Here is a 20,924-nt window from a genome sequence, read left to right as displayed (position 1 = left end):
ATCAGAATTTATGGGTGTGAGATGCCTCCCTATAAACTATCCAAATATCTCCCCATGTGATTATTTGCCCTATAGTACTACAGGCAAATGATAAATTCTGATGAAATCCACTTTCTAAAGACTAAGAAGAAAGCTCAGCTAAGGATAAAGGATCACTTAGGCCCATTTATTTGCAACAACATAAAAGCAAGGCAAGAGGCAGAGGAAATCCTTTAGAGATTGAGATTGAGAAAGAGCTTCATCTGGCCGTATGACCCTCATAGCTTCATCTATGACAGAAGGAAAAAGCATAATCTATCGCCCTACATCCATCATAGGATACTAGAGATTGAGCAATATGAAAATCAATCTGAATGTGTGGAAGTAACTTTAATAGACCGGGATAGCACATAGGTTGAAGTTGACAATGTATGGGCAGATTCAGAAAGAAAAATTGATGAAAATTCCTTTGTAAAGGTGCCAAGAGAGACTTCATCACCAAAAAAGTCACAAGAACCCAACTGTCAACCATCAGAGCATCAAGATACATCAGACCAAGCAAGACATTCAAGACAACAAGAAGTGTCAGAGCAGCCTGAAATTTCAAAGGAGTTAGCTCAACCTTAGCAAGTCATGAGCAACCCTCCAGTTTTACAAACTCCTCTCAATGAAGAAAGGAATCCTAAAAGAGACCGGGAAGAGGACACTCCTTCCAGCAGGTCTACTGATCAAACCTTTGCTAAGAGGCAAAGGTTGAATCCCTATACATAAGAAGAGTTCATTGAGGAGACCACAACCAACACAATGGCAGAAAGGACAGAGAGCAAGCAAACTATCCCAACAGGTGGGCCCCACCTACTTCACATATGTAAGTATTGGAAAGAAGAGCATAGAAGCGCCATCCTTCAAGGCTTCCTCTAAACAGAGCCTAGATATAAAAAGTAAGTATAAATAAATAGAAGCGAGGAATGAGAAATTGAAAGCACAAACTTATGCCCATTACCTCAAACTGGCCCCAACCAACCAAACTAGACTTATGTCAGCTTTTGACATGAAATAAGGGAAAATGCAAATGAGTTTTCTTAAACGAACTGTATATCAGCCTAAGTCAATGGCTGATTATTTGAAAACTCATTTTGAAGTTTTGGCTAAGGACATCCATCTGATTGACCAAATAGAACTGCATAAGCAGACCAGTGAGATGGTTTATTCTACTTTAACTAGCAAAGCCATTGCAGCCCATCAACTACAAAATTCTTTGCATAACACCTCTGCATAGCTGCAATTAGAGAAAGCTTCCTCTGAAGCTAAGGACATGAGAATAAAAGCTTTAGAAGATCTGATAATAGAATTGGGACATTATCTCAAAGATGTGAAGGTAGCTGAACAGTTAATTAAAAAGAAGAATGATGATATTGTTGCCTTGAAAAAGCAACTTAAGATCCCTCCACTCTATCATCCCCAAACTACAGAAGTTATAGAAAGAAAAAAGGAGGAAGAACTTATGGACCTGGTCCTAAGGCTAAATGACCAACTAAAGGAAACTAAGGACGAATTGGAAAAAGTAATATAGTCCAAGAAAAGTGAGTCGACCACTTCTCAGACTATTATTCCCATTGTTTCTACAATTGTGCCTTCCACTCTGGCAACTGCCTTGGCACCAGCACTACCACCAATCACAGCGCTGCCAATAACAGTGACCACTTCGACTACAGGTACACCAGCCAACAAGGAGTCAGCATCAGAAAAGACAGATGAAATGATCAAAGCCATGGAACAAATGAGCATCCAAGCAACTGAGTTGAAGAGACTTAAAGAACAAATTTCAAGCTTAGAAACCAATTATGAGATTGCACAGATTCAGAACAAAGAGGAAGAAAAGAAAAACAGAAGGATGGAAGAAAAAATCAAAGTCCTGGAAAATGACTTAACATTAGAAATACCTTTAAGGGATATTAAAGATATCTTATGGACCAATATCATTGATTCCATCAATGATATTTGGCCTTCTATCCAAATCATTTTTTAACAGACTGAGCTAGTTAAAATAGTTGTGGAGGACATACAGAAAACCAGAGAAGAATTGAAAGAGAAACATGAAGAGGCAACCCAATTGATTAACTTTTTAAATAGCAAAACAAGCACCAATTGGAGCAATTGGAAATTGAGGATAGAACTGCCACCATCTTGGAAATTAAGAAACTTCTTACTAAAAAGAACTTGATTCTTAATTTGGAAAAAATATGTCAAAGCATTTAGGAGAACATAGATGATTTTATGTTAAAATATGGAATTCTAAGAGACAAAGGCCTTCCAATCCCTCTGGTCATAAATGACAAGTTAATGACTCATGATGATTACGTTGAGAAACTGCACAAACAAGCCAGAAGTCAAGCCAACTCTTCTACATCAAAAGCACTACCTACAGGAAAGGTGTTGTATGATGGTTTAGAAAATCTTTTTTATATTGAACATGAAGTAAAATATCTGTTCATGGTCCAGCCCAACTTTGCAAAGTATATTGAAGCTGACGAAGTGTACAGGAAATTGATCAGACTAAAAATACCAAATGATGAATGGTGGACTGATATGATATAGATATTATAAGTTACTGTAGGAAATCTGTAAAGTATAAAATATTTACTATGGTAAGGTCTGGTAACACAGGTAAAGAGTATCATAACACAAGTAAAGAGTATCAGAACATAGGTAAAGAGTATCCTCACATGAATGTAAGAAAAAGATCCAGCACACAATTACAAAAGAAACTGCAAGAGGCAAATCCGAGTTCCAACATCCAGCTCGTTCATAAATAAAGGGACAGCAACAATCTGTTTTCCATCTGTGTCTATCTTTATGTAAAAGATATTTTGTATTTCCTATAATAAATCTCATATGGTTATGAGATATTTTTGTGTAATTTTTGTATAAATACTTCGGAAATTGAAATCATTAGGGTGGATTGAAAAGCATTTCTGGAGACATTTTGTTGTAAGCTAAGGAGCTATTGTACTCAATATTGGACTGGTTTGTTGGATTATGAAATAAAGTTGAGGACATTTCACTCGATTCTTGTGCATGATTGGAACAAATAAGTATCATTTTCTCATGTTTAAATCTTGTCTTCTCTTTATTTCATGAATTATTCATATATGTTTCTTATCAAATCTTAAAAGCAAACCATGAATGATATCATCAGAATTAGCTTAAGTGCTCTCTGTGTTAACTGCTTGCTTATTTTATGTTTTCTGCTGAACTGCCTTGGTCTGGGGATTCTTAATTGCCCCCTTACTTCCGTAGTTTATCCCCCTTTTGGCCCATAGTACAGGATTCTTCATTGCCCTTTGCTACTGGCCATCCTTCATTTCTTCATCCCAATCCCTATTAAGGATTTTTCATTGCCCTTGGCCGTGGTTGGGACTTTCCATTCATTGAAACTTTCATATTTGTTCTTGTTGTGTTAGGCTACCCTGTGAACTCTTACCTCAGCGATAAGTCAAATCCAATTAAGCCTTTCTTGATTGACTCCATAGCCCAATGGCCTAAATACTTGCTCTGCCCATCTGTTTTCTTAATTCCACCACCAAATCACAACAAATCCCTTGAGCATTAATAACTAGCTTGAAATCTTAATCAAAACAAAGCTAAATCATAAAGGGAGAGCCCTCTCTAAGTGTAGATTGGCTAGGATCTATACTTAAAAGATTGGTTTGTAGTTACCTTGGATCTTTTCCTTCTTTTGATAACTTCTAAGGAAAATCTGAGTGATAACAGATTCACCCCCCTCTCAGTGTTTATAGCATTGGCATCGTGGACGTGATTAATAAATTCTTTACTATTCAGTTTTGCATCACTTTTTTAGTGTGCTTTAAGGCTCGCTCCATGTGGGGCTTTGCTAAGGTTTAAAAAAGTCCACCCACAATGTTACCATATAATTTCCAAGCAAATCTCAACATGTAAATAATAAAAACAACAACAAGACTACATAGTAACAACTAATGTGGAACTTTCATGTAAAGGTGAAATTTATGATAGGTCACACTTTAAGCAATCTAATCAATAATAAAGACATTTTAACAAAAAAAACTCCACCAATTGAACTAACTCTCAAAACTTATCATGTTTAAATTATATAACTCTAACCATTAAAATTTACCATCATAACAACAATTTAATATATTTAAATGGTATCTTATTAAATTACATAACATTGGGTCATGCAGAAAAAAAACATAATTCAATACTCAATTAAAAACATTAAATGTTTTGTGCTAGTTGTATCGCCAAAAAAAAACTATAAATCCAATAATATACACCCGGACATAAAAGTCTATAGTCAAGTGCTTAACCACAATATATACAATATGCTAAGCTGTACAACTAAGCTGTACAACTGCTTCTTGATAATGCCACCTCACTTGAACTTCTTATGAGATATGCAGATCACCCGGTCTTGATGCTTATTACTGCCAACCTTTGTACCTGCTATAGCTCCCACAAGTTTTTGCAATATTCTGCACATTTTCAAAAACAAAAGCCACCTGCAATGCAAAATGAACTCTGCATTAGGAAAACTGAAATGAAGAGTTAAACTATCCGGCCTCATTGCCCACATATGTGAAAACTTGCTGCCAAAAGACCTAAATCAGCAAGTATCTCACCCATGGCTTTTTGGCATACCTCTGGTTAGTCTGAAAAAGAAAATCATATTGTTTGTTTCTACTGTGGATGAAAAAGTTTAGAAACAGTTTCGCAACTGCTCTTCACGGTGCCAAATCATTATGAGTTTTCACCTGCTACAAGATGATGGCGGGGCAGCTATGCCTAAGGACGACCGCCGGCAAGCCTCAACATCAAGTCGATGTTTATACACGTGAATGATTCGTGACCGAAGCTTCCATAGATATCCTCGTCATTGAATTTCCACCATCGGAGCGTAGAATTTTCAGTGGTAAGAAATTTAGTCTACGGAGAAACTCTCCGACTAAATCACACAGTGCATAACAACGTAGCATTAATCCATTTCGTAACTTAATTAACTCGCTATTTGGATAATTTACCCTAACAAGGGAAGTGCTCTAAAAACGTTGGAGAAAAACTAATTCATTTCTTAGAGTAACTAATTCATTTTTTTTCGAGGTGGAGATAGCATCCTTTGGGCTATCTTGCACACTAATCCTAAGCACATCTTGCATACTAATCATTTTGGTGTACTAAGATGAAATGATATTTTTTACGATATTTTTTTGGTTAATTTTAATTAAAATTTTGTATAAGTTTTTTTAGATTTTTCAAAGAGTTAAATCTATTTATGCATTTAAAAATATATTTTAAATAACAAAAATTCACATTCCTACTTGAAATTATATAGCTCAACTAAACTAATCATTTTTATGTGACAAAGTGAAACAACTATAAAAAAAAAGAGGAAAGGAACTTACCTTTAATTTATGTGAAAAAAGTTTGGATTTCTTTTAAATTTATGTTGACTATATTGATAATGTGTCTATTTTGAAATAAGGTTTTTAAAAATTTAATTTAATTATTAATAATTATTACATGAAAGATAGGGTTTAAAAGATATTCTTAATAGTATAAGTAAATAAAAAATTGAAATTTAGTAGCTATATCTTTTATATCCTTTATTAAAAACAAAATCATATGAATCTATGTCATATGAATATGAGTTATGGTTGGTATTGCCCCATAATATTGTAACAGTGTATTTACAGGTTAAGAATCTCCATAAGAGAGTGAGTTGAATCTTCATATTAAGAATTTTGTTATATATATATATATATATATATATATTTTTTTTAATACCCAGTCTAAATCCATCTTAATTCTGGATCTACCAAGTAGGGATCATATCTCTTTTCAATTTAAAAAAGATTTTCATCTCAAGAGATTTGATCTCTCCCAACACTTACTAGATGTGGAGTTAAGATGGATCTAAGATGATTTATTATTAATTATAAATATAAATATACATATACATATAATTATTTTATTTTTATCTTATTTTAACCAAGTCAAAATGTTAAACATGACATCAGAACATCTCTTCCATATTGGGCTAAGGAATTTTGTGTTCTTTATTTTAATTTTATTTTGTTTTATTTTGGCCTAGTCAAAATATTTGACAATTAAATCTCTTTTCACTCTAAAAAATGTTTGCATCTCAAGAGATTTGATCTCAGACACTTATAATTATAAATAAAATGATTTCACTAAGTAAATATGTTAAACAAAACATTACATTAACTTATATATTAACTTTTTTCTATAATAATCATACTAATAAAATTATTTATAATAACAATAATAACTATAATTATTATAATAAAGCTATAATTAAACTTATTTCACTGAGTAAAAATGTTAAACAAAACATTATGTTAACTTCTTCTTTTTTTATGCTAATCATAATAGTAAAGTTATTTATAATAATTATTATTGTTATTATAATTGTAATAATAAAGTAATAAGTTAGCTTTCAAAATGTGAGATGCATTATAAATCAGTTTAGATCCATCTGATGTATTACAAACTAGTTAAAATTCATCTTAACCCCGGATCTACTAAGCTGGGAGAGGGATCAAATCTCTTGATATGCAAATAGCCCCCTTGGTGCTTAGTAGATCTCAATCACGGAGAAGGATCAAATCGCTTGATATGCAAATATCCACGTATTATAAACTAGTTAAAATTCATCTTAACTCAGGATCTAATAAGCGTGGAGAGGGATCAAATCTCTTGATATGCAAATAACCCACTTGGTGCTTAGTAGATCTGAATCACTTGATATGCAAATATCCCCGTATTATAAACTAGTTAAAATTCATCTTAACTCAGGATCTACTAAGCGCGGAGAGGGATCAAATCTCTTGATATGCAAATAGCCCACTTGGTGTTTAGTAGATCTGAATCACTTGATATGCAAATATCCTGTATTATAAACTAGTTAAAATTCATCTTAACTCAGGATCTACTAAGCTCGGAGAGGGATCAAATCTCTTGATATGCAAATAGCCCACTTGGTGCTTAGTAGATCTGAATCACAGAGAAGGATCAAATTTCTTTATATGCAAATATCCCCCTTGGTGGTTGGTAGATCCAATAGATCTATGTTGGTTTAATTTACCCCTTTAAATGGACTACATTCCACATGAATACCATGGGTCAATACCATTGGCCTTTTTTTTTATTATTATTTCAATTTTATAGATTTTTTTTAATCAACATTTTATCCTTCAATTAAATATTTTATTTATTTATCTTTTCAAATTTTATTTTATACAATTCCATTTAGTCAAAATATTAAACATTACATTACATCTCTACCGTATTAGGTTAACCATTTAAAAAAGATATAAATATATTTAATTGTACATACCAATATAGGAGTGATGTGTAGGTGTAATGTAAGAAAGTTTGACAATTTTTTTAGTTTCACACTTATAATAATATTCATTAATAGTATCTAATTTATGCCTCCTAAAATTATTTAATAATTATATGATTAGGATTAAGCCATTAATATTTTTTTAGAATATTATATTCATTAATATATTTATAAGGGGTTATAAAAAACTTTAATTAATTATTTTATTAACATATTATAACCTTTTATATAATATTATTTTTTCAAAATTATAACTTTCTATATTATTTTTTTATCAAAATTATTTTAAAATTCTATTCCCTTAACCTTTTTGGTCAAAACCTTTTTTAATTCGTACCCTTAGTCAAACTAGTTGTTACCCCTAAGCTAGTTATCAACTCTCTACATCTATTTTTCTCAATGCGATCTGGTTCCTCATCTTGTCATGTGATTTTTACCAAAAGATATTATAATTTTTTTTACAATATGTTGAATTTATATTAATATGTCCAATTTATAATAAGTAAAGGATTCACTTAAAAAGTAATATAGAGTCCAATATTGGGGAGATGTTGGTAAGAAGTTAAAAATAATAAAAATAATAAAATTCAATTTGTTAATAGTAATTTGATTTTATTAATAAAATTGCCAACAATGTTTTAGATAAAAGAAAATCATAATATAAATATTACATTCAAATATATAGCTTATAAGTAGCAACAATAAGTTAAGATCCATTTTACATTTTGACTCGGTAATATTACATATTAAAAATAAAAATAAAATTATTAATTAAAACATTTTGAATTAATTAAATTTAAAAAAATTAAACGAAAAAAATAAAATTAATAATTAAACAAGTCTAGATTTATCTTAACTGGATCTATCTTTTTTTTGCTAAGGCAAAAGCGGATCCTTCTATTCAATTGAAAAAAAAAAAAATAGTGTACAAAAGGCTTAACCCACAACTAGCCATTAGATCCTGAGCTAAAGATCCAGCGGATGAGAGACATTTCGGGTGGCCAACAAGCGCACCGTTTAACAAGAAAATCGGACCCGATGGACTCAGTAGATCATAATTGATAATTCTATCGGGTCCATTTTTAACATAACCATCGTTCATTTTCTCCTCCCGAAATCTGTCATATGCGCACGATTCCAGATAGGTCAGCTCGAGCTTTAACCTCTGATTCGAACCCACCAACAAGCACGATTAATCCTGGTCGTAGATTGACCGTGATTGATCCAAAGATTACGAATCATATCACATGGCCTTAACTCACCGATGATTACTGTGTGATGAAGGTGATATTTCCTCCCCACTCTGAACCATGTGTTGCGTGGTGAGTGGAATCGCTTCCAAATGAGAAAAACCGCTTCTTGCCTAAAGGGGGTACGATACACCAGAAACCACTTCGAGGGCGGTAAAGCTACCGCAAGAAATAAAGCGGGGTTTTGCGGCTGTCGCGAAAGACTGGATTCCGATGCCTAGGCCAAAGAAAGATTAAGATCCCTTCTTCCAGCCATCCCCCTGAAACTTCTGGTTCATTGTTGCCAGTCATAGACCTGCATTCCCAAAAGCAACCTTACTTGTGTCATAACTCTGCAAAAAAGTCAACCAGATCCCGTCTCTGTGGCCCTTTTTCAGAATACCTTATTGTCCTCTTCCACCTGACTAAAACACTGCTCCCTTAATCTATTCTGAGACATCTCTCACCAAATCAGCTTGACCCTGTTTTTTGTGCATACCACTCCTTGATTGACCAGAATGTCTGCCAATTTGTTGGCCTTCTTTCACACATGAGTGAAACTCACTGTGCGTAAGTCGAGGAGGTGAAATTGGATCATTTGAAAGACCTGGATTAGCCTCCAATGACTTGAGACTTTTTCTCGATCTGTTCCACAACATATTCTTTTAACCAAGTTAATGATCAACTTAGAATCGGCTTCAATAATGATATTATGGAGATTATCCTGCTTCGGGAAATCTAAACACTGTTCAAGAGCCATTAATTCAGCCATATTGTTTGTAGCTCTTCCCAGATGGCAGTGGAAAATAGAGAGAATACAGCCATTATCATCTTGTAACACTCCTCCAAAACCAGCAAGACCTGGGTTGCCTTTTGAGGCCCCATCAATGTTGAATTTCAGAAAACCCTAAGGGAGAGGATGCCAATAATCTAGCTTATTTGTTGAATTCACTACCTTCCTATTCATTCCCTGTGGTATAAGCCCTTGCATACCCAGTTGACGAAGTATCTGCATCTCATTTTCTGTAGGTGGATTTTTTGGGGAGTTTCTCACAATAGTGCCAACCGTCTCCTTGAGCTATCTTAAGATCTTCTCAAAAATGTGATGGGTGGTACTGTGTACATTTTTGAAGATTCTATTGTTCCTTTCTTTCCAAACATTCCAAATTATGAAGCTTGGAATTAAAACCCAAGCCAAGCGAAAAAAAAAACTCATGCTCAAAGAAGTTTCGTCTCGAGTTATTTAGGGTGTTGATAATGCTTTCTTTGTCCCTGTCTGCCTATTGGAAAATTGTGGCAAAAGTGTCCCACAACCTAGAGGTAAAGATGCAGTCATTGAAAAGGTGCTCCATTGTCTCCTCTTGGGCTTCACAGAGCTGGCATCTAGAAGGTCCCAGAACACCCCTCTTCCTAATATTTTCCGAAGTCATAATTTTCTTATGATGTACCAACCACATGAAGAGTTTAATTTTCATCCAGCCTTGATGCCTCCAAAGGTTCTGCCAAACCCTGTATGGTACATTGGAATCTAGCTCAAGGAATATCTTCTTGGCTTCCTTAATATTGAAGGTACCTTCTTTATTGTTGCCCCATCTAAGTTGGTCATGCCCCTCTGAAACAAGAATCTTCCTTTGGTCCAAAATTGTCAGTAGTGCATCTTCTTTTGCTTTCAAGGGGTTGTCATCCCCAAATTCTATATTCTTCCAGGTTCTCCATTTGTCTTCTATACTGGTTTGTTCTCAAAAACATTTACCCTAAAAAGCTCTTTGGTATCCGTTTCTTGCTTAAGGACCAGAAATTCCTCTCTTAACAGTGTAGGTTCTTGCTGCCATTTATTCTCCCAAAACAGAGCAAGGTCTCCTTCTCTGATTTCCCATAAACTATTTTTCTGCACTAAGCCTCTATTCTCCCAGGCCTTATTCCAAATGTGGGATCCTTTTATGATTCCCGTCATCCTTATGTGATCATTATCTTGCCAAGTGCTAGCATATTTTTCTTTCCAAACACTAGCCCACTGAGCCTTTGGATCTTTCACCCAACGCCACCATAATTTTGCCCCTAAAACCTTGTTGAGTACATCTGGATCATCCAATCCAAGACCCCCATGGGTTTTCGGTTTTCATATCTTATCCCAGGCTACCAAGGCCCATTTCTTTCTCTCCTCCCCCTTCCCCCAAAGAAAGTCTCTTTGAATGGTTCTAAATTGATGTAAAACTCCCTTTGGAGCTGGAAGTGCTGAAAGCATGAAAATGGGGATTGATTGCAAAACAGCTTTTGTAAGCACCAACTGACCCACCAAGTTTAAAGATCTAATAGTCCATTTTCTGATTTTATCCTGCATCTTATTAATTATCGGCTCCCAGATGCTTTTGTGCAAAGGTTTATCAGTTAGAGGAACTCCCAAGTACTTGGAAGGAAGGACCTCCCTTTGAAAGCCCAAAATTCTGGAGATATTTCTCTGAATAGCGATATTAGTATTAAAGAAAAAAATATTAGATTTGGACAGATTTACCTCCATACCTGTGGCCATGGCAAAGTCATGCAGGATTTGTTTATAAGCAAGAGCTTCTTTTACCATGGGGACTCCCTGCAACATAGTGTCATCAACAAATTGTTGATGGGACAAAGCCTTTCCAGTTTCAAAAAGTTGGATACCCTTGATGTTACCCCCTTCTTTCGCATGCTTGATAGACCGCCCAAGTCCTTCCATCATGAGGATAAAGAGAAAGGGAGAGAGCAGATCTCCCTGTCTAAGACCTCTTGAAGGAGTAAAGGTCTTGGAAGGAGAACCATTGACCAAAATTGAAAAGCTAGAAGAAGTGACTAGTGCCATAACCCATCTTACCCAATTATGATCAAAGCCAAAGGCTAGAAGGACCTTCCTAATATAGGTCCAATTCAACTTATCATAAGCTTTGGCAAGGTCCAATTGCATAATCATTCCCGCCTTCCTATTGCTTAACAATGAATGCACCACTTCATGCACTTGAATGATGTTGTTGAGAATTTGTCTACCCTCCACATAACCTGATTGCTCCACAGAAACTAGAGTAGGAAGAAGGGGTTTAAGTCTATTGGCAACCACTTTGGATATAATTCTATACACCACATTGCACAAAGCTATGGGTCTGAACCTAGAAGGAGTCTAAGCATTATCCTATTTGGGGATCAAGGAGATGAAAGAAGTAATGAGCGCCTTCAAAATGGTTTTATTCAACCTGGAATCCTCCACTACATTCATAATATCTTGTTTAAAAATGCTCCAACAGGCTTTAAATAAATCCACATTGAAGCCATCAGGGCCTAGCACTTTTCCATTCTGCACCTCCTTAACAGCCTCACTGACCTCCTCTTTAGTCACTAGCCTGTTGAGATTGAAATTATCCTCTCTTGATACTAGTCTAGGTATATGCCTTGTTAAGTACCTGATAAAATGATCTCTGTCTGCAGTGGTCTCCTTCGCTATACCTTGAAAGTGTTGGACTAACACAGTTTCTATCTCTTCATGGGAATTGCGAAGATGACCTCCCTCATCCTTGATTGAAGAGATCCTATTATGGGATCTGTTCGCCATGGTGGATTTGTGGAAAATCCTAGTGTTTCGTTCCCCTTCTTTTAGCCATTGAACTCTAGATTTTTGTCTCCAATATATTTCCTCTTGTTTACATAAGTTCTCCCAGTCTTGATGAAGTTTGGTGACTTGTTCATCTCTACCTCTATCAAAGCCCTCTGTAATAAGAGTTTGATTGAGTGTCTGCATTTTATCTTCAACCTCTTTTTTCGCTGCAAAAATATTGCCAAATTCATTCTTGTTCCAGTCTTTGAGTCTAAGCTTGATGTATTTTAGTCTTTTGTGGAGTAGAAACATTCTTGTTCCCTGAATATGCAGATCTTCTTTCCAGCGTCTTACTATATTGCTGATGAAATCTGGGCGAGTAAGCTAGATATTCTCAAATCTGAAAGGTCTATTCTTGGGGGTACCAATACCTTGTACCTCCATTTGAACATGCTAATGGTCCGAGCCACCAAAGGGGAGAATTCTCACTATCACTTCCTTGTCTGTGAGCATAAGGTCCTCTGAAATTATGAATCTGTCTAACTTTGAGGCTACTTGAGACTCCCCTCCTCTCTTGTTGTTCCATGTAAAGTTTTATAGACATTTTTGTGCCTTACAGCTCTAAGCATGAAATGTCCATAATCCAAGGGATCCAAAGTCCCTAAAAGTGTTGTTCCTGCCCCTAAAGGAACAAGGTCAACCAATGACAGCTTCTCCGAGAAGTTCTCCACCAGAAACTGCTCAAAACTAGTCAAATCAGGATCAATTCAGAAGCTCCACTAGCTGCCTGCATTGCAAAGCACCCAAATACACTGGCTAGGTGCGTTGAAACGCACTTGAATGCACTACCCAGGTGCGTTGAGCGGGAAATGACAAGTTGCATAGTCATTCAACGAGGTGGAGAGACAATGGAAGCTTCCAGAATCTTCTCCAATGACACTTGCCTCACTGAATTCGACCAGTGATGAGTAAGAGGCTCTCAGTCTCCAAGTGGAAGCAAGAACTGACAGAGAGAAGCCACAAGTCAAAACATAAGCTGACTCATCCTCTCTGCTTACATCTATATATGGATCCCTCATCCTAGAGATCCAGAGGCTGGAATTTTGTACTTTGCAGAGAATTGTTGTTGGTTTGAGATTGAGATTAGTGCATTGGGTGATTTATGCTTTGTTAGAGGTGAGGAAGGGATTCCTTTGCTGGGAGGTAGATGCTAGATCGGGACTCACTTGGTTGTATCTCCTCCTGGACTTTCTTATCATATCAATAAAATTATTTGAGTTTCTCCTACATGCTGTGTATCAATGATGTTTTGTTATATTTGCATGTTTAGCTTAATCTGATCCTAAGCTTTTTATGAATGTAAATCTATATCTTCGTGTAGTTTCTCTCTTCTGTGATCTTGCAGGAATTTGGTGAAGCTGGGCCGGTAAGGGAGCAGTGAGCTGGGAGCTATTGAAGAGAGGAGTGATTGGATCAACAAACTAGCGCAAGACACAGGTTAGTTTATCCTTCCTCTTCGTTTACATTTCGTAAAGAAGAATACTCAAGTAGTTTTCCTTGTTTGTTGCTAAGGCACTGTTGCAAAGTAGAGATCTGCCACTCTAGTCCACTCACTGGGCCTGTTTATGATCTGAACAGCTGATCCACAAATGCTCTAACTGCCCTTTGTGATAGCTCTTAGTCCTTCTTTAAATCATCCCTCTAATTGTACCTTACTGATAGCTTTTATCCGGCCAAAAACCATAGATTAAACTGCAAACCGTGACCCAGAACCCAGAGAAAATTCTCGTTTCTGCTTCAGCGCAGGCTCTGTGAAGAGGTTCTGCATTTCAACGCAGGTCCCGAGAGGGCTACCTGCGCTGCAATTCAGTTTCTCTGTGCAACAGGTGCGCTGATCAGCCTTTGCCCAGTGCAGTTGTGGTTCTTTGCTTCATTTTGTTCAGTTTTATCTCTGATTTTTGCAGCCTGTTATCAGTGTGTGTACCTATCTGAAAACCCCTTTTCTTTGCCTTAATTTCGCCTCAGTTGTACAAAAATACTGTAGGTGTTCTTTGTGTATTTGTTACATCATTTACAGTTTTCCATTGAAAAGTGAAATAGTCATACTGTCTTCCTTAGATTTAGATCTGTCGTAAGTGTCGATTTTGATCTTAGGAGAAAGTTCCTTTGCTGTTGACAGTTGATTATACTTTTTACTTTTGCTTTGGTTTGAATTTGTCTCTTTCTAGTGTCGAAACGAGTGTTTATTTCAAAATCATAAAGTGTCGTAATCTTCTCTACCTTTTTGATTTCGAAAAGAAGCTTGTTTGTGTTTTTTCACTTGAAAGCAAATTCAAATTTGTACATCAACTTTCTTTTTAGGCACCAATATTAAGAAAGTGAAAACAAATACATGCATTTGTGCATTTGCATATTGATAGTTTGTATGGTTTGATTTAGGAAAAGTGCATTTACAGTGTGCTCTTTGCTCTTTGAGAAAAGATTGTGTCTTTCTTTTCCCCTTCTAGCTAGGATTTTCATTGTTGAAAAGAGATAAATGCTTGCTTATCATCTTTAGATTGCATTTAGGAATTTCATCTACATCTCGTGGTGATCCAAAAAGGAAAACTTCTAAGAAAGATCAACCTAAAATAAATTGAATGAACTTAACAATTCTTTGTAACTTAACGCACAACATAGAGGTCTAGGCTAGAGACGTGTTCCGGCGTCGTAAAACTTGGTGACTGTCGGCCTCACTGATGGTTGGGTGATTCCTCCTGAGAGACGATAAGTGCCAGTACGGATTGTGCTCCCACGTACCGTTGAGTATATATTGGGAGACCCCTATAGACATAAAACCTTTATCCATAGGAAGCCGTGTCGGCCGCCCTACTGATCGCAATGCACTGAACACAGCATTCGGGAAGATTGACCGCCCGTACCCTAAAAAGTATTATGTGGTTTTTCGATTGGTTTGGCACACCCTCTACCTAGAACTCCAGAGCAGTCCCTTTCGTTCCTTTTCAGACTCCTTAACGGAAAAGGTCCATCTGAGCACTTGTCACTTCAGGCTCATTAAAAATTGAAGGAGACTAAAGTCATCTTTTTCTTTTTCTCGACTCTTTAAAATTGAAAAAGCAAGTTGTGTCCAAGCGTCGTTAAAATTTATTTTAAATGGAATATTCATACCCTTTTTCCTGCGTTGATATTTAGGTTGAGAAAATGGAGCCTACCAACCAAGGAATTCCCCTTGGTGGAAATCCTAGTCCCTTCTCCTCTTGGGGAGATGTTGGTGCGCCCCATATGGCCACATTGTCGCTTCCAGGACTGACAATTGGCTTGCCGGTCTGGCTCTTCTCAACCAATGTCGTTCAGAACACCACTATTCCTGAACAATCGAATCAGCAGTTAGACTAGTCCAGAGTTACCCACCAACCTTCTACTTCCTCTAATTCTTCCTCTCCTCCTTCCTCTTCACTTGATGGGGCTAGAAAAGCCAAAAGTCAAGTTCCTAAGGAGAAGAAGGAAAAGAAGAAGAAAGAGAAGAAGAAGAAGGAGCCAAAAGCGACTGGGGGCAAACGAGTTTCGTCTAACGAAAATCCACACACTGCACTGACTAGGCCTAAATCGACATGTGTCATTTGCAAGGGAGACCACTTTCACAGAGATTGTCCCTGCATCCCTCAGATACTAAGGGACTGGTCTTCCCGTTTGCACAATCCGGTGGCGTCAACCTCTGATAGCCATGTTGAAAGCACACCGTCAACTAGCGAAAGTGAAATCCCAGGACAAAAAGGGAGAGCTAGATCTCCCTGTAAACTGTGCGAAGGCAATCACGCCATCCACCATTGTCCCTTCTTAGACGAAGCTAAAAGAGTTTTGTATGATCGTCCGGTTTCACCGTTACGACTTCCTCCTGGATATAAAAAACTCTTGCCGAGTCCTTCGTTAGTTGAGAATCCAGCTAGCCCGCTCAAGTGGTCAGCTGAAGTGCCGGTCATTGAAGATGAACCAGCTGAATCCATACCCGACGAAAGTCAAAAGGTCTAGACGGCAGTTGACCCGGTCTTGCCTTCAGAGGTTTTATCTTCGAATGATACAGTCACTGAGGAGAATAAGGATGACACCGTCCAAATTCTCTTCATCAACACAGACTCCGACGAACACGGGGGCAACCTACCCATTCCTTTATCGCAGGAAGGAAGTTCGGCAGAGCCGTACCCGGCCGTCTACTCGGTCCCACCTCCAAGCAACCTAGTTGTCTCCTTCGACTGGAATCAACTAGGCAGACCCCGTTTACCAGCAAGCGTACCATTCAGAATTATCGTCCAAATATACACAATGGTCATGGCTGGCACCATCATTGATGAGGGGGCATTTGTGAGTATCCTTTCCTCTATTGCTTGGAAAGCACTTGGTTCGCCATCGCTTTTGCCTGAAATGAGAAATCTGACAGGCTTTGATAAAGGAACCAGTCGACCTTTAGGGATCCTCCCCAATGTGCCCATAACATTGAAAGGGAAGATCGTTCAAATGAACGTGATGGTCGTTCAAGGACCTTGGATTATAACCTACTCCTTGGACGAGACTATATTTATTGCATGGGAGCCATCGTCTCCTCACTCTTTAGAGTAATGTGTTTTCCGCACGAAGGAAGAGTGGTCAAGCTCGTAAACCAGCTTTCATTTCCCGGATCACGCATCGCAAATAGTCATATACCATCCCTAAATGGTCTCTTCACGCAAGAAATGTCTCAACCCACGGTCCGTCCTCCCGATGAGCGCGAGTAATTCGGAGGGATATGACTGGAACCCAGGGGGCATGCGTCCTTGTCTGCTTCGGCAGGAAAACTTCGGGTATAGGGTCTAGGTTTCCGCGGGAGAATATGACTAGTCTGTACCCCGTCCGTGATTGAGATAGGGGTTATTCTAGAATAAGATTCTCTTGTCAAAGTTATGTGTTTGGCGCTCATTGTCACTCACCTTTCTCTATCTCGGTAGACATCGCCAGAGAAGCGTTTTGTTTACACTGTAAATAGAACAATCTTTGGGTAGCCTGTAAGAGGTAGTACCCTTCCTGATAAAACAAATGTTTTGTCAGCTCGAATAAAGGGTGACCCTTCCTGATAAAACGAATGTTTTGTCAGCTCGAATAGAGGGAGATCTTGAAACTCTGTTTTATACCTGGGGGCATGCAAACCTTTTGGAGTGCAAGCAAGGGGCGGCTATTTATTTTTTAAATTTTTAGGTCCTCCCTTTAAACCTGTAGGCTAACCCTTTAAACTCGTAGGATTAGTCGTTTCCTAACTTGCATAAAGAAAGGAAGTGGGGAAAAAATCTAAATGTTGTCGTTTTATATGAGACATTCTTATCATATGACTGGATTATCGAGCAGTTTTAGCACATAGTTCATGCTCGTTAAAAAATAAACATAAGACCGAGCAAGTGTTTCAACCCGCGTTTAATCTCGTTAAAAAATGAACTATCCTCCGGTAAATAACCACCGTGAATGTAACATTATCAGCCATTAAAGCCTTGGTCGTGTTTGCACCGTCACCTCCACTTTTCCATTGGCCGATCATTCACCTCCATTTGATTGTTTACCCATTTTGAGGAACAGCTGCAAAGAGTGATTTCACCAGCCATCCTTGTGACACTGCCGTGATTGGAAAATTCCAACCCTTACCTGGAATCAGCTGCTACCCATTTTATCACTCGTTCCTCAAAAGACGAGTCGTCTTTAAGCTCTTTTCATCTGACTCGTAAAATATGAAAAGATTGTCGAGTTTTGGCCTTCCAACTCGTTAAAGCGACAGGAAGAGCTATCCCTCCTCTAGATTTTAATCTTTTTGGACCTGAGGGATTATTGCACAAAAAGATCGAGCGCTTGTTGTGTTCGGCTCGTTAAAACTATCGAAAATTCATCCCTTCTGTATTGTTTTATACTTTTTCGGACTTAAGGGATTAGATGACGAAAAAGGAATTCCGGAGTTAACTTTATGTACCTTTTCAGACTCTCTAAAAATGAAAAGGACCGAGTTATCTTTGTCGTTAGACTCGTTAAAAAGATTAATAGCGACAAACTTGTCTTTAGACGAGAACGAGTTTCACTATCGCTAGGCTCGTTAAAACATAGCGATGGGTTTGCCCGAAGGGCAAATTATAGAACAAGCATATGTTATCCTCCTCAAGCTTGACAAAAATAAAGAGGTACTGGTCAGCAATGACTGGGGAAAAATTGGGAAGAAACTTAAAGAACCTTTATTGGTAGCAAGTCGCTCTTGAACATGACACTTCCACTCCGTGCCTGAGTCGGGTTGGGTTGTTTTCATTCACTGGTCACATCACCATGGTCTCGCCATACCATCCACCTTTGGAGTAAATGCTACCAATCCATCATATAAGTGTCGCCGATATGTTCAAGAGAAGTCATCCAGAGAAGTCACCCGTGTCCCATCCACTGCCATACATTATACTTCATTCTTTATGACTGCCACCTTGAACCATATATCATCAGATCGTTTTCACCTCCATCAAAATCATTTGCTCTGTTCCGTGTCACTGATGTGGGATACATTAAGGCCCTCCTTTGACGGATCGCTTCTTGTCGACATTAGCTCATTATCCAAGAAGTTGATCTAGGAACACCCCCTTCAGTACTTTGAAGCTTGCATGCCTCAATGGCAAGTTTCTCACTTCCGGCGACAGGTATACATCAATGACCTTCGACCGAAAGATTTTGCGTGGTGTTCGACGCCAAGTCCTTTATTCACACCACGTGAATTGTACTGCAGTACCTTGAGGGTCATCATCCTTATCGGTGATTCCTCTCGCGCTTGTTAACAGTTTACATCATTGACTGGTAATCAAGCGATGTCTTTCCATGTTCGACTTCAAAACATTTCTCACATGGATTGACTTGTACTTAGAGTGAAGATCGGACGAGATTGAAGACCCCGGATCTAGTTTCATCCATCCGGGCTGCGATATATATTCAGGAAAAATAAAGACATTGACATGTACAGCACTGCAGAACAGATAATCATCCTACCAAAAGGATGATGATTTCATCAGAATCATCAGTCTACCATCAGACGATTGTCTGTCCTATGTACATAAAAATGAATTTATAAAACTGAGCATGGGAATGCCCGCCTCAGCTAGATCATGAAAACAGTATGAAAATAATGTATTGTATTGTATCTTATTACAGGTCTCCTCCCAGCATTGAAAGAACTTCGGATCCTCCTAATAAAGCATTTCACCCGATAAACGGCCTAATACTTTAGGGGGCAACTGTTATAGACATTTTTGTGCCTTACAGCTCTAAGCATGAAATGTCCATAATCCAAGGGATCCAAAGTCCCTAAAAGTGTTGTTCCTGCCCCTAAAGGAACAAGGTCAACCAATGACAGCTTCTCCCAGAAGTTCTCCACCAGAAACTGCTCAAAACTAGTCAAATCAGGATCAATTCAGAAGCTCCACTAGCTGCCTGCGTTGCAAAGAACCCAAATACACTGGCTAGGTGCATTGCAACGCACTTGAATGCACTACCCAGGTGCGTTGAGCGGGAAATGACAAGTGTCAGAGTCATTCAACGAGGTGGAGAGACAATGGAAGCTTCCAGAATCTTCTCCAATGACACTTGCCTCACTGAATTCGACCGGTGATGAGTACGAGGCTCTCAGTCTCCAAGTGGAAGCAAGAACTGACAGAGAGAAGCCACAAGTCAAAACACAAGCTGACTCATCCTCTCTGCTTACATCTATATATGGATCCCTCATCCCAGAGATCCAGAGGTTGGAATTTTGTACTCTGCAGAGAATTGTTGTTGGTTTGAGATTGAGATTAGTGCATTGGGTGATTTATGCTTTGTTGGAGGTGAGGAAGGGATTCCTTTGCTGGGAGGTAGATGCTGGATCGAGACTCACTTGGTTGTATCTCCTCTTGGACTTTCTTATCATATCAATAAAATTATTTGAGTTTCTCCTACATGCTGTGTATCAATGATGTTTTGTTATATTTGCATGTTTAGCTTAATCTGATCCTAAGCTTTTTATGAATGTAAATCTATATCTTCGTGTAGTTTCTCTCTTCTGTAATCTTGCAGGAATTTGGTGAAGCTGGGCCGGTAAGGGAGCAGTGAGCTGGGAGCTATTGAAGAGAGGAGTGATTGGATCAACAAACTAGCGCAAGACACAGGTTAGTTTATCCTTCCTCTTCGTTTACATTTCGTAAAGAAGAATACTCAAGTAGTTTTCCTTGTTTGTTGCTAAGGCACTGTCACACCTTAGAGTGGGATAGGGGCGTTCTGAATAGATACTTTTCCCAACAACATAAAGAGGTCATTATTCATTTCAATGTCAACTAGCTTCATATTATCTATGAAAGCTTGAAATGTTGTAGAATCTTTACTTAATGTTCTTGTTCTCCCCTTTTTTTCGAAAGTGATTTGATCATGTTGAAGTCCTCGCCCATGATCCATGGAACTCCTACATGTTTATCTATTAGTTCTACAAGAGAATCTAGAAATCTAAGTTTATCATCCAGTATTTGTAGGCCATAAACATTTGTAAGCAAATAAGTCTTGCTATCTCCCACATGCTAAATAATCACTGATAAATAATGCCTAGATGCCTCAGCATCTATTATGCCAATCTTTTGGGGGTTCCAAAGAGTCAGTATGCCTCTTGCTGTATTATTTTCTTTAACTTCTAGAAACTCAAATATATTAAGCCATTTGCTATGAATTTCTTTGATTTTTTGAATGGAACATT

Source organism: Pinus tabuliformis, chromosome 4_1 (genome assembly GCF_031772625.1).
Source record: "Pinus tabuliformis cultivar Carrire ecotype Pingquan chromosome 4_1, CPIR1, whole genome shotgun sequence".
Lineage (NCBI taxonomy): Eukaryota > Viridiplantae > Streptophyta > Pinopsida > Pinales > Pinaceae > Pinus > Pinus tabuliformis.
This window is presented reverse-complemented; position numbering follows the sequence as displayed.